This window comes from Macaca thibetana, chromosome 20 (assembly GCF_024542745.1).
Source record: "Macaca thibetana thibetana isolate TM-01 chromosome 20, ASM2454274v1, whole genome shotgun sequence".
Lineage (NCBI taxonomy): Eukaryota > Metazoa > Chordata > Mammalia > Primates > Cercopithecidae > Macaca > Macaca thibetana.
Window position 1 is genome coordinate 34,312,877 of NC_065597.1, and position 12,428 is coordinate 34,325,304.

The 12,428-nt window shown below is 46.9% G+C and overlaps 2 protein-coding genes across 5 annotated transcripts in view; one reads left to right on the forward strand and one right to left on the reverse strand.

Moving 5' to 3' along the window:
• Positions 1 to 7,011, reverse strand: part of ADGRG5 (adhesion G protein-coupled receptor G5) — a 36,554-nt gene extending 29,543 nt beyond the window's left edge. Inside the window, exons 1-2 of one of the 4 annotated variants that reach the window (XM_050772934.1) lie at positions 6,953 to 7,011; positions 3,364 to 6,351 (exon numbers count right to left, since the gene is read on the reverse strand). The gene's annotated coding sequence lies outside the window, so the exon portion shown is untranslated. Of the gene's footprint in view, positions 1 to 3,363 lie in introns of all 4 variants that reach the window. The other 3 variants (XM_050772936.1, XM_050772935.1, XM_050772937.1) reach the window with 3 other exon arrangements.
• Positions 1 to 12,428, forward strand: part of CIAPIN1 (cytokine induced apoptosis inhibitor 1) — a 321,083-nt gene that overhangs the window by 198,636 nt on the left and 110,019 nt on the right. The window lies entirely within an intron of this gene.

A 12,428-nucleotide genomic window follows, 5' to 3' on the forward strand; every position in this document is an offset into this window, starting at 1 on the left:
GATAGCACCCAGTGAGTCTGTGGGGACAGGCACATTCCCGCACTCTCCGTCTAAGATCTGAGCACCATCTGCAAGGGGGCGGCTTAGCAACACATTCGAACTTTATGTTCTGAATATCCTTTGAGCCAGGAAACTCATTCTTATGAATTTATCCTATGGAAAGAACAGGGCAAGCCAGGATTATACACATACAAGAATATTTAGAGTAGTATTGTTAATAAAGAAAAGTTGAAAGCTATGTGAACATCTATCAATAGAAGAATAAATAAATTACACTCCAGTGCCATTCTGGAAAACAGTTCGACAGTTTCTTATAAAACTAAACATGTACCTATCATATGACCCAATAATTGCACTCTTGGGCTTTTATCCCAGAGAAATGAAACCTCGTATTCACACAAAAACCTGTATATGAACAGTCATCGCAGCTTTATTCATAATAGCCTCAAAGTGGGTGAAAATGGTTAAATGGTGATACATTTACCCTCTGAAATACAATTCTCAGCAGTTAAAAAAATGAATTTCTCAAAAAAAGCTACTGACACACACAACTTGGATGGATCTTAAAGGAATTATCATGAGCCAAAAAAAAAAAAAAAAAAAAAAAAGCCGATCTGAAAATCGGCTGTGTGATTCAATTTATGCAACAGTCTTGAAATGACAAAATGATAGAGATGGAGAATAGATTAGTGGTTGCAAAGGGTTAGGTAGGGGGAGTCTGTTTCTTTAAAGGTCTTGCACAAGGGATCCTTGTGGCGATGGAACAGTTCTGTGTCTTGATTGTGGTGCTGTTTACAGGAATCTTTTATTTTATGTCATGAAATTGCAAGGCAAACGGTCTGGCAGTTTCTTATAAAGTTAAAACACACTTACCAAAGAACCAGCACACATAAATGAGTGTCTATAATACAGAATGAAGTCTGTGAACTATACCAAAGACAATTTCCTGGCTTTGATATTACACTGTAGGCATGCAAGATGTTACTACTGGAGAATAAGTGAAGGGTATACAAAACCTTCTGTACTATTTTTTGCAACCTTCTGTGCATTTATAATTTTTTCAAAATTAAAAGTTAAAATATGCAACAGATTGTCATTTCACTATTAAGAATTATGTGTATTCTTTCAAAAAAAAAAAAAAAGATGCGTATAGCCGGGCACCATGGTTTGCACCTGTAATCCCAAACTAAGACAGGAGAATTGCTTGAGGCCAGGAGTTAATGACCAGCCTAGGCAACATAGCGAGAACCTTTCTCTAAAAAAAATTTTGAGGCCAGGTGTGGTGGCTCATGCCTGTAATTCCAGCACATTGGGAGGCCTAGGTGGGCAAATCACTTGAGGTCAGGAGTTCAAGACCAGCCTGGGCAACGTGGCAAAACCCCATCTCTACTGAAAATATAAAAATTAGCCAGGCATGTTGGCACATGTGTAATCCTAGCTACTCAGGAGGCTGAGGCAAGAGGATTGTTTGAGCCCAGGAGTTCAAGACTTCAGTGAGCTATGATGGCACATCTGCACTCCAGCCAGGATGACAGAGTGAGACTCTTCTCCAAAAAAAAAAAAAGGCTGGGCACAGTGGCTCACGCCTGTAATCCCACCACTCTGGGAGGCCAAGGCAGGCGGATCACAAGGTTAGGAGATTGAGACCATCCTGGTCAACATGATGAAACCTCATCTCCACTAAAAATACAAAAAAAAAAAAAATTAGCTGGGTTTGGTGGTGGGCGCCTGTAATCCCAGCTACTTGGGAGGTGGAGTCAGGAGAATCACTTGAACCCAGTAGGCAGAGGTTGCAGTGAGCCAAGATCGCGCCACTGCACTCCAGCCTGGCGACAGAGCGAGACTCCATCTCAAAAAAATAACACAAAAAAATAAAGCTAAGTAAAAGAAGAGCACAGCATATCATTGAGTGGAAAGGGCAGGTTGAAAATAACACATGAAATCTCATTTACGAAAAATTATGTTTGTATGCATGCTGAAGCATATTGGGAGATCTAGAAGGATGGCCACCAAAATGTTAATAATGTTTTTTTGAGGGGAGAGGTTTTTCTTTTTAAATTTCCTTCTATATTTGCTGTATTGTTTAATTTTTTTTACAACATATTACCTTCATGACAACAACAACAAAAAAAACAAATATTTTAATAGTTAGGATTTTTAAATGCTCCAAGTGACTATCAATACGGAAGAAATAATAGTGACATATTGCTCATAAAAGACAGAAAGCACATTGCAAAACAATCTAATTCCATTGTCGCAAAAAAAATCATATATTTTATTATATGCAAAATCTGGACAGGCCAGGCGCAGTGGCTCACACCTGTAATCCCATCACTTTGGGAGGCCAAGGCGGAAGGATCATTTGAGCCCAGGAGATCGAGACCACCCTGGGCAACACAGCAAGACCCCTATCTCTACAAAAAATACAAAAAATTAGCTGGACTTGGTGGCACATGCCTGTAGTCTCAGCTACTCAGGAGGCTGAGGTGGGAGGATCGCTTGAGCTCAGGAGGTCGAGGCTTCAGTGAGCTATGATTGTGCCACTAAACTCCAGCCTGGGTGACAGATCAAAACCCTGTCTCAAAAACAAAAAACAGAAACAAAACAAGAAAACAATGAAGTGGGGAAGGTTTTTCTAGCTATGACTCAAAATCCAGAAGCCAAAAGAGAAAATACAGATACATTTTATTACATAAAAATTATTTAAGGCCAGGCGTGGTGGCTCACGTCTGTAATCCCAGCACTCTGGGAGGCTGAAGTGGGTGGATCACGAGATCAGGAGATCGAGACCCTCCTGGTTAACACGGTGAAACCCTGTCTCTACTAAAAACACAAAAAATTAGCTGGGCATGGTGGCGGGTGCCTGTAGTCCCAGCTACTTGGGAGGCTGAGGCAGGAGAAAGGTGTGAACCCGGGAGGCAGAGCTTGCAGTGAGCTGGTATCGTACCATTGCACTCCAGCCTGGGCAACTGAGCAAGACTCCATCTTAGAAAAAAACAAACAAAAAAAATTGTTTAAAAAGACACTTCTACCTGGCCAAAAGAAGGCCATATGTAATGTTAAAAGACAAATGTCAGATTAGGAAAACTATTTGCATATAATACTTTTATCTATGTATAACAGACAAGAGCTGATTTTCCTATTACGTAAAATGCTTCTAGAAATTGATAAGGAAAAGTCGAACCCAATATAAAAATGGGCAAATGGCGGAGCGTGGTAGCTCATACCTGTAATCTCAGCGCTTTGGTAGGCCAAAGCGGGAGGAAGATTTGAGCTCAGGAATTCGAGACCAGCCTGAGTGACATAGCAAGATCTTGACTTTACTAAAAATCAAAAACATTAGCTGAGTGTGGTGCCACGCACCTGGTAGTTTCAGTTGCTTGGCAGGCTGAGGTGAGAGGATCACGTGAGCCCAGGAGTTTGAGGCTTCAGTAAGCTATCATGGTGTCACTGCACTCCAGCTTGTGTGACAGAGTGAGACCCTGTATCAGAAATAAATAAATAGAGCCATGCGTGGTGGCTTATGCCTGTAATCCCAGCACTTTGGGAGGCCGAGGCAGGAGGATCACCTGAGGTCAGGAGTTCAAGACCAGCCTGGCCAACATAGTGAAACCCTGTCTCTACTAAAAATACAAAAATTAGCCAGGCGCAGTGGAGCACGCCTGTAATCCCAGCTACTCGGGAGGCTGAGTCAGGAGAATGGCTTGAACCCATGAGGTGGAGGTTGAAGTGAGCAGAGATCATACCACTGCACTCCAGTCTGGGTGACAGAGCAAGACTCCGTCTCAAAAAATAAAAATAAATAAATGGTGAACTCACACATGTGAGAAATAATATAAGCATAGCGACATTGTTTGTAAGAGCAAATAAATAGAACCAGCACAAATGTCTATGAATAGGGGACTAGTTAAATAAACTGTAGCTTATCTCTACAACATTAGAATATGCAGATGACAAAGTGGAAGCTCTCCTCTTATTGACATGGAAAGCTCTCCAAGATGTATTTTCAAGTGAAAAAGCAAAATGCAGAATAGTATGTAGAGTATACAACTTTTTGTATCAACTGGGGCACTTTTGTATCAACTGGCACATCCACGCCCAGCTAATGTTTTTATTTTTGTAGAGACGTGGTTTCAGCATGTTGCCCAGGCTGGTCTCAAACACCTGGGCTCAAGTGATCCTCCCTCCTCCCGTCTCAACCTCCCAAAGGGCTGGGATCACAGGAGGAAGCCACCAAGCCCGGTCTCTACTCCAATGTCATGAAGGAATCTACCCGTTTCTTCCAGTCCTTTTATAGATTCATTTTTCAAATTGAAATCTCCAGTCCATTTGCATTGATAATGGGGTACAGTGGGAAATATAAATCCAATTTCATTTTTTCTCCAGGTGGTCACCCATTTTTCTTAACATAATTTTTTAATATATATGTTTATTTTAAATATGAAATAGAGACTCTGGAGTCACAGAAGGCTGGGTTCTTATTTATTTGGCTATTTGGTTATTTATTTGGCCGTGTTATTTACTTACCCTCTCAGAACCTCAGAGAAAAGACATAGGACAAGATTTGGGGGAGCCAGGTGCGGTGGCTCATGCCTTAATCCCAGCACTTTGGGAGGCTGAAGCAGGAGGATCACTTGAGCCCAGGAGTTTGAGACCAGCCAGAGCAACATAAGGAGACCCCATCTCTACAAAATTAAACATTAAAAATCCTAACCCAGCATGGTGGCATGAGCCTGTGGTCCCAGCTACTCAGGAGGCTGAGATGGGAGGATTACTTGGGCCTGGGAGCCGTGATTGTGACACTGCACTCTAGCACTCCAGCCTGGGTGACAGAGGGAGACTCTGTCTAAAAAAAAAAAAAAAAAAAAAAAACAAAAAAAAACAAAAAAGATTTGGGGAGGCAAAAGAAGCTACTGAGCTACTGAAGGAAATCATTTAGGAGAGATAACTGAGGCCCAGTAGTGGAGGACCTGATAGCACAGAAAGGATATTGGGCCAACTTGTCTGCCCCTTCACTATACTGTTGGTGAAACTGAGGTCCAGTCAGATAGATGGATTTGACCTGCAGGGTGTGGACCCTAAGACCAGGCTCTTACCCACACTGGTTCCAGGCAGGCACTGAGGGAAGACAAGCCTGACCCTACTACACAACTGAAGAAATTGAGGCCAAAGCAGAAGTGATACCTCCCCCAGGCACTCCAGATAGAAGCTGTGGTTTCCACCCCCTTTCCCAGGAGCAAACCACAGTCTTCACTTCTGCTTGCAACCTCCAAATTCCCCTCCACATCCCTTCACCATCATCTCACACGCTGAGTCATTTCGTTTTCCACCCTGCAATTCATTATTTGGGGCCTTCTAGGAAATAGCAATCCCTTCCTTACCTGACTTCCAGAATGGTTCCAGTTGATGGTGGGGAAACTGAATACTGCACAGAGGAGCCTGCTTGAGTTCTACAGCAGGCCAGTGGGCAAGCTGGGACTCAAACCCAGGCCTCCAGGGTCCAGGGCGCTACCCCTGCACACTGCAGCCTCCCAAAGATGGTTGGGCAGCTGAGTTGCTGTGTAGACAAGTAACACTCTATTTAGGCCAATAGACAAATGACGAGCTGTGGAGCACAGGACAGAGCCTTTGGAAGATGAGAATCTGATAACCAGTGCCAGTATTCAGTGCCTAGGCTGTGTGACACCGGACAAGGCACTTGACCTCTCTGTGTCTCAGGTTTTCTCATCCGTAAAATGAGGCCAAGGAAACCTATTTCCCAGAAAGAGAAACTCCAACAACAATTTCCCTGATCCTCTACTGGAATCAGGCTCTGAGCCAGGTCCAGGGCTCTGGCCAAAGTCCTTGGTCAGGAACACATCTGAGCACAAGGTTTGGGAAACCCTGCCTTCCTCCCTGCAGCTGACCACGCACCCCAGAAGCCCACCTCTCCCCAGCAGCATGAGGGCCTACTGAGCCAGCCATTCTCCACACACAGCCCCACCTGCCCCTGCCAACCACAGTCTGGAGCCCCTGCCTCTGGCCTGGGTGAGGAATCAACCAACCTGTGGTCTCTGCAAAAAAAAAAGCCCTAAGAGGCCAGGTGCAGTGGCTCACACCTGTAATCCCAGCACTTTGGGAGGCCAAAGCAGATGGATCACCTGAGATCAGGAGTTCGAGACCAGCCTGACCAACATGGTGAAATCCCACCTCTACTAAAATGATGAAAATTAGCCAGGCATTGCGGCTGGCGCCTGTAATCCCAGCTACTCAGGAGGCTAAGGCAGGAGAATCGCTTGAACCTGGGAAGTGGAGGTTGCAGTGAGCTGAGATCACGCCATTACACTTCAGTCTGGGCAACAGAACAAGATTCTAAAAAAAAAAAAAAAAAAAGCCCTAAGAGATGCTATTAGTGACCCCATTTCACAGGCTGGGAAAGAAAGGCCCCCCCCGGAGCCCAACAGGAAGTCTGTGACCAAGCCAGCAGCAGGGCCATTTCCCTGAGACATGCTGTCCCCAGGATCCAATCTAGGTCGCTCTGAAAGGAGCTGCACCTGCTCCAGTCTGCCAAGCACAAAGTATGTGCCAGGCCCTCTACTGAGCCCCTGACAACCATCCACAGTGCAGGTTCCCAGACTCACCCCATTTTATAGATGAGAAACTGAGGTCCAGAAAAGAAACCACCCTTCACTTGTCCCAGACCTCGTGGGGAAGCTAAGATTCAAGCCCCATGCCTAACCACTTCTTAATTTAAATCGCCCCTCCTTCCAAAAGCATAGTTCTCTACATTCCCCCAGATGTGGAGCTGCCAACCAGAAAGGGAAGGAGGGTGGGTCCCCAGCTTGCTCACCCAGGATGTCCCCAGGCCTGTGCCCACCTAGGTGTGGGTATGCCCAGTACCCACTGAGGGGCCTGTGGATAAGGACAGAGAACTGGGCAGGGCAGAGTGGGGAGAGGCCCAGAGGAGGCTGACCTGTGAAGCTGCCGCTGCCGTCTCAGCTACTGTCTCAGCTGCTGTCTCGGCTGCTGTCTTGTTGCTTCTGCTGGAAGAAGGGGAAGTTGGGAGGCGTCTGTGGGTGGCCTCTCCCTTCGCCCCACACCTGCACCCCCACTGCACTTCTCTCTGCTCCCTCCACCCCAGGCCCAGGCATCACACTCTCACTTCACTTCTCCTTTCACTAACAGCATCCTCTTTGCTTCCTCCAAGCCAGTGGTCATGCCCTGGTCACCCTTTGATGGTATCACCCCGTAGAGCCTGCAGCACTTCCTAGGGTGGTGGCTTCTCTGTGGAGGTGCTCGAGGACATGGCAAAATGGCCTTACGCAGTGCTCAAGACCCACCTGAGCTCCGCATCCTTAGGCAAGAGATGTCGCCCCTCTGGGGCTCAAGTTTTCCCACCTATAGAAAAGGGAAAATGATCCCTGCCTGATTTGACAATCGATGGCATATCGGTGATGGCAAGGACCTCAGGCAGGAGCTGGGTCAGACTGCCTGGGTTCAAGTACCAAGCCCACCACTTGCTGGGTGGGTGACTTGGGGCAAGCCACTCACGCTCTCTGAACCTGTTTCCCCTCTGTAAAATGGAGATAATGACAGTAGCACCTTGCAGGGTAGTGTGGGGCTTACAAAAGGTAAGGCTGGCAAAGTCACTGGAAGCACTCTATGAAGCCATCATATTTCACAGATGAAGGATCTGAAGCCCAGAAAGGACCAGGGCCTGGCCCAAAGTTACCAAGTGGCAGAGCCTGGTGGAGAGGGGCCTCCCTGGCCACAGAGCCCAGAAAACGTGGGGCTGGAAAGCTGGCCAGCTTCTCCCTGAGCCAGGGGTCTGGATAGGCCCAAACTGCATCAGCCATACCCTCTGAAGAGCTCTAAGGGAAAGCCAAGAGGTGTGTGGGGGTAGAGAGAGACAGTGTGTGTGTTGGTAATGGGGAGATGGTGCTCTCTCTTGCCTGGGCCCCATCCAGACTCCTGGGAAAACTGTGACTCAGGAATGTGCTCTTCCAGCCCTGGCGGAAAGATGGAGAGGCAGCAAAAGGCAGAAACCAGACAGGTCCTAACACGGTCTCCCTCCTCTCTGCCTCACTGGGACCCTTCCCGCATCAGCCCAAGCACACCTCACAGGTAGTACAAGTGCCTCTGCGGAAGCAGGAGGGAGCTGCTCCTTGGAGGGCAGGCAGGTCCCCACCCCAGCTGCACGGTGAAGGCTTTGCAGGGACACCAGTGCACCTGTGTCCTGACTCCTGGGCTACACTCCCTCTGGGTGACTTGGACAAGCCTTGGACCTTCTTGGCACTTCTGTTTTCTTTGATCATGATCCAGACCTTGACCTCCAGGCCCTTCCTTTCTGAGGTCACCCAGCTACCGCTAGGATTGCCATGCCAACCTCCTCGTTCCTCATGCTGAATGTGAGCCCAGCTGGCTGTTCTCAGGGCTCAGGAGGAGGCCCTGCCTACCCCACAGCCCCTCTATTTTCCAGCCTGGGTCTGTACCAGCCTCACTGTGCTGTGCTTCAGTTGGGGATTAAGTTAGTGCCTGTTACTTAGCCCTGCACTCCTGATCCTGAAACTCACTACCAAGATACTCTCCTGCTCAAAAGCCAGTGGTGAGGCTAGGTGCGGTGACTCAGGCCTGTAATCCCAGCACTTTGGGAGGCAGAGGCAGGTGGATCACTTAAGGCTAGGAGTTTGAGACCAGCCTGGGCAACATGGCGAAACCCCGTCTCTACTAAAAATACAAAAATTAGCCAGGCGTGGTGGCACACACTTGTAATCCTAGGTACTCGGGAGACTGAGGCACAAGAATCGCTTAAACCCAGAAGGTGGAGGTTGCAGTGAGCCGAGATCACACCACTGCATTCCAGCTTGGGCAACAGAGCGAGACTCCGTCTCAAAAACAAAACCAACCAACCAACCAACCAACCAACCAACCAGTGGTGGCTTCCTTCACAGTCTAATCCCATCCAACTTCCACCGCCACCCAGTCTGAGTGTGCTTGCCATATTAATACCCACCTCCCTGCTCGGTCCCAGCTGTGGTCCCACACATGTACCTGGGAAGCCCTCCAGCTCCTCTCCACCCATCAGGGCTCCACTGGATCCTGCCTCCTCCAGGAAGGCTTCTCTGCCTCCCGCCCCTCTGCAAAACACTCTGGATGCTTGAGTGGTAGGAAGCCTGCCAGTCTTCTCTCAGGCCCCCAGGCAGGGAGGAGGCCACATACCATCCCAGTAAAGTGTCTCCTTATATGGGGGCTACTAATCCTGGTGAGCTGCAAGAAGACTGTAGTGGGACCCCAACAGGACTTTAGATAAACTGCGTTACACTGCAAAAAATGTCATTTACACGTCTTTCTCAATCTTGGTTGTGTCCAGCAGAAGCCTCAGCTTAAGGCTAAACTGTTTCTTTTGTTTTTTGTTTGTTTGTGTGTTTGTTTGTTTGAGACAGAGTCTCACTCTATCAACAGGCTGGAGTGCAGTGGTTCAATCTCGGCTCTCTGCAACCTCTGCTCCCAGGTTCAAGCAATTCTCCTGCCTCAGCCTCCCAAGTAGCTGGGACTGCAGACGCACGCCACCACACCCAGCTAATTTTTGTATTTTTAGTAGAGACGGGGTTTCACCATGTTGGCCAGGATGGTCTCGATCTCTTGACAAGTCAAATGATCTGCTCACCTTTGTCTCCCAAAGTGCTGGGATTATAGGCGTAAGCCACCGCGCTCAGCCAAGGGCTAAACTGTTTTAACCCCTCTCTCACAAAGGACTAGGTCCCTTATTTTTCCCCATTTTTCAATCTTTTATTAGACATCAAAACAGGATGTCTGACTTCTAAATGCTTTATTGTGGTAAGAAATATATATATATACACACACACACATACATATATGTAACAAAAGTTACCATTTTAAGCATTTTTAAGTGTAGATTCAGGCCAGGTGGGGTGGCTCACGCCTATAATCCCAACACTTTGGACAAAGCCCTAGTGGTAGGACTACTTGAGCCCAGGAGTTCAAGACCAGCCTGGGAAACATAGCAGACCCTGACTCTACAAAAAAAAAAAAACAGAAAAAAAAATTAGTTGGTCATGGTAACATGCCCCTGTAGATCCACCTACTCAGGAGGCTAAGGTGGGAGGATCGCTTGAGCCCAGGAAGTCGAGGCAGCAGAGAGTTGTGTTCGAACCACTGCACTCTAGCCTGGCGATAGAGTGAGACTCTGTCTCAAACAAACAAACACCCTGTCTCAAAAAAAAAAAAAAAAGTGTACAGTGCAATGGTATTATGTACCTTCACACTGTCATGCAAACATCACCACATCCCATGTCCAAAACATTTTTCATATTCTCAAACTGAAACTCCATACCCATGAAACAGAACTTCCTGTTTTCTACTCCCCCAAGCCCTTGCAGCCACAGTTCTATTTTCTGTCTCTTGAATTTGACCAATCTAAGTACCTCATCTTAGTAGAATCACAGTCTTTGCCCTTGCGTGACTGGCTCATTTCACTTAGCATGATGTCTTCAAGGTTCCTCCGTGTTGTAGTGTGTCAGACTCTCATTCCTTTTAAAGGCTGAATCACATTCCACTATGTGTATAATACACATTACATTTTGTTCATTCATCTGTTGATGGACACTTGAGTTACTTCCACCTTTCAGCTATTGTGATTAATGTTGCAATGAACATGGGTGTAGAAATGATGCCCCTTCTTAACAAAGAGAACGTTTCTAGCTAGACTTTACTAATGTTGTTTTATTTGCATGCTATTTATTGTTGTGATTTTCTTCTACTTCTGGCAAATTATACAAATTTTCTATTTACCTGGCTATATGAAATAGCCTTTAAGATACACGTAGATCCTCCACAGTGGAATGATTTAAAGAAAAATGCTAAGTAAATAAGGGCACAAGCGTCATGTGTTAGTGGCAAAAAGTGATGGCAGTGATACAGGAAGAGAACTGCTGAAGTGTGAAAAATATCGACACACACCTCAAAAACCTGACTGTCCTGAGTTGAGAGGAGTGGGACAGACTGCCAGAGAGAAACCCTACCGAGACCACGGGGGAGGCTGATGCCAGATCAACCTTGCATTCAGAGAGGCACCTGGAGGTGTTGTTCTAGAAAGAGAACTACAGTAAAATTGAAACAGTCAGATCTGGGATCCAAAATCTCATAGGGTGACCCCGGGCCAGTTACTTGAGATGATCCTCTGGCCTCTGCCTCCCAAGTTAGCTGGGACTACAGGTGCGTACCACCACACCTGTCTAAACTTTTCATCTTTTTGTAGAGACAGGGTGTCCCTATGTTGCCCACGCTGGTCTTGAACTCCAGGCCTCAGGCGATCCTCCTGCTTCGGCTTCCCAAAGCACCGGGATTACAAGTGTGAGCCACCGTGCCCAGCCCAGTCACTTCTGATCTTCACTTTTCTCATTATGACACGGTGGTAATAACACCCAGCCCCAAGGTAACTAAGATAACATCATGGGAGCTGCCAGAACCTGTGGCCAGCACCTACCTTGGTTCTACGATCGGGTGGGTCACGTCACCCAACCCTAGCCCCTGCAAAAGACACCCTCAGGACAATATTTATTGCTTCTCTCTAAGGAGAGAAGGCCTGATAGTGAGGAGGTTATAGCTAGAGTTCAGGTGCACCATCAACTCAGTCTCCACCACCTTCCCCAGCCCCATTTCCACCTCCAAAAACTCTGGGCAAGACCTCTGGGCTCTTGACCCAAGGCTGTTACTGACTCTAGGACCCTGTGCAAGTCTGAGCCAAGAGCCTCTCTGAGCCTTCACTTCCCCAGCTGTAAAATGTGGATGCCCTTGTCCTCTGAGTACTCAAACCGCATACATCCCCTATCTGTCTCTGGCTGGTGAACAGACGCTGTCAGCATTCAGCCATGCAGAACAAATACAAAGCAAATGAATCAACAAGTGAAACTACCAGTCTTGCAAAGTGTGGGATTTCATGAAGTTGGTGGAAGCAATGCAGGAGAAATGGAACAGCCGCTGCCCACAGAGAAAGGGAACGTCTGCAAGGGAAGTGACCCAGACCCGAAAAAAATCACTGGACTACCAAAGGATTCAGAGTGATCCTAGAGTTTGAGGAAGCTTTCAAATATTTTTGCAAAAATGACTCTTACTGCAAAAACCAAATCAGAAGGGAAGGATGCTACATACTCAACCACTACAAGAAAAAATAAGACTTCCAGTGTTAACATTTGATTCATTCTTGGTTCATTCTAAGGCGTGCGTGGTTGCAATCATAATCTAAACTCTGTTAATCATGGGGTAAAACGAACTTATCTTTGTAATATTTAGCTTCTTTTTCTAGGTAAAATCCCAATCAGGCTGGGTTTTCTCCACTGTCTTGGTGAATTTTTGGTCTTCTTTTAAATAGATTCACCTCGGGGGCCTTCCAGGGTACAGGACGTGGTGGGGAGTCCTCCAGACGCCTG